The sequence below is a fragment of the Halyomorpha halys genome, unplaced genomic scaffold (assembly GCF_000696795.3).
Source record: "Halyomorpha halys isolate HHAL.00 unplaced genomic scaffold, Hhal_1.1 Scaffold408.1, whole genome shotgun sequence".
NCBI classification, from domain to species: Eukaryota; Metazoa; Arthropoda; class Insecta; order Hemiptera; family Pentatomidae; genus Halyomorpha; species Halyomorpha halys.
Window position 1 is genome coordinate 216,978 of NW_027113749.1, and position 2,648 is coordinate 219,625.

Here is a 2,648-nt window from a genome sequence, read left to right on the forward strand (position 1 = left end):
CTTAAACAAGATACGCTTGCATGTAATGTAATGCAATGAATATACAGTTTACAGTAACCAGTATTTTACAATTTAAGAAACTTGAAATTCCAATTAAATTCCTATACAACGAATAGTATGTGACTTAAATAACGTTACAGTAAAGAAATACAATTTTCACTAATGTTCCGTCCGAGAAGAATCATTAGCGGTAATATTTCTTTTCTTTGTTTTATAAATCGTATTTAACCTGTAAATGTATTTCACAGCCCCCTGTTGGGCAAAAGATATTCCATTTCTAAAAATACTTTTACAGTTAGTATAGTACAAGCTATACTTTGTATAAATGACATTTTTTTTTTTAGATATATGTATCTCACACCAATGAGGAATATAATCTTGACCCAGTTTTCCTAGAAAAGGGATTAGTTAATATAAAAAGTACAAAAAAAAAAAAAAAAAAAAAAGAATTCTTGCTTATTTTCACTAAAGCTATAAAAAACGAATAATACGATTTTTAAACAATTAAAAAAAACAACATTATTTTAAGTATTTCTTGTCTCAACTGAAAAATTGAGGAAATTACAATAACGTTCCATACAATGCTATCAAATATGGGAATGCCAGTTGATTTACATATATTGTGATATTTGCTGGTAATTAATTTTTAAAAATGTATATAACGATACTGACGTGCTACAAATATTTCATAAAATAAGGATTAAGAAGCAAATACTTACGTTGTCAAAAAATAATAAATTACAAAAAATATAAATAAAACTGTGACTTTATACTCCAGCCTACTCAAATTTTAAAGAATAGTCGAATTTGGTCTGCACTTGGATGGGTGACAGCAAAAATATCGGCGATCGCGTTTGCAAGAAACCAAGTTTACAGGAGTATTGTATTATATTATCTTTATCATGTAAAAAAAATCTTTTAACGTGATAGAAGTTAACTACTGATGCCTGGGTCTAGGAATAATGGCTATAAATCATATACCGTGATAAGGTTCTTGACTTAGGCACCCAAAGGTTAATCACTTTTTATACAAATAAATATTTCTATACTTTTAACCACAAGAATATGCAGAAATACGATTTCATAGAAGATATAGGTTAAGACGACTTGATGAACCCAAGGACTTTTGAGCAACAGAGTGACTAACGAAAAAAATAATATACTTTATGACCAACATAAATGCACAAGATGGCACTTTATGTGGACAACTGCCATCAAGATTTGATTGCTGTAATCTGTTTTCGTAATTGCAGGCAATGAACTGGCAGAAAAATTTACTGAACTATTATTGTAACACCCGGTGAAAGAAATCGCTGAAGTTTTAGTGGATTTGTTATGTAATCGCATAGATCGGTTACATTGGGAACATTAAGGTCTTTATGTATGATTTTATTAGAAAATATTTTGAATTCGATATTTTTTTTTTAAATTGTCAGTTGGAATCCTCAAACAAGACTGAAAAGACAGGAAACTGCACGCAGATTCCAACTATAACAGCACTTACTAGACAAACGGTCTAAACTTCCAACTCATTACAAAAGACTGATCTACATGACAATAATAAGGCCCATCTGGACATACGGAGTTGAGCTTTGGGGCTCCACTAAGCCTTCGAATTCCTCTCGCATCCAATCTTTACAATCCAAAATCCTTCGTAAAATCTTCAATGCTCCTTATTTTGTTACTAATAAAACCATTCATAAAGACCTAAATGTTTCTTATGTAACCGATCTAGCCCGAACCCGATATTTTATTCCTTTCATAATAAACTCCCTAACCCACTAGTTTCTAACCTTGCTTCCTCTTCCATTCTTGGCAATCCTCCGAGGCGCCTGAAAATAAGATGGCCTCGTGACCTTATTTGTAAACTGTTCTACTACTGGATATATTCTCTACATGCTGTATCATATCATTATGTCATTATGATCAAATTTACTTGTTGTATTTTTTTATACAGTTGTAAATATCAATAAATAAATAAAAAATTTTCACATAAATTACATAAAAATTATAAAAAAGTACATAGATAAATTTGGTTACTTATTTGTTATATAAAAATAGTGTTTAATACTGGTTAAAATTCAATTGCTATTATTTTGCAACCACTATTTCTTTCAAGTTTATTCAAACTGATTATTAAAAAAAAAATCAAAATACCACAAAATCATGAAATAAGATAAAAATATCTAATTTGAATTTTAAATCCAGTGAAAAGTAAAAAAAAATACCAATAGGTCATCGTATTGCATCCACATTGAATTTTTTCCATCTTTTCTTTCCTGTATTTTCTGATGAATAAAAGATCGGGGGATGAATTATGCATCAGAAGTTACTAGTATAGTATACTGCTGGACTCTGGTTATAATAATTTTAAAGAATGAGTTTTAATTACTGATGATTCCAATCTATCAATTTGTGCTTGTTTGAAACATTTCCATAATCTTCTTTTAATTAGGCAAGGGAGTTAAATTCGGAGATTTATTAGTCCTGCGAAATTAATTTTATGAAACAAATGGTTTTAGTAAAGTTATTTCCATGAATTACTTACTCCCAACTCTCTTTAATGAACCAATTGCATATAGATAAAATGTTATATCAAAGGTATTCTTCATTTCAGCTTAATTTTAAACAACTGAAAATTATATATA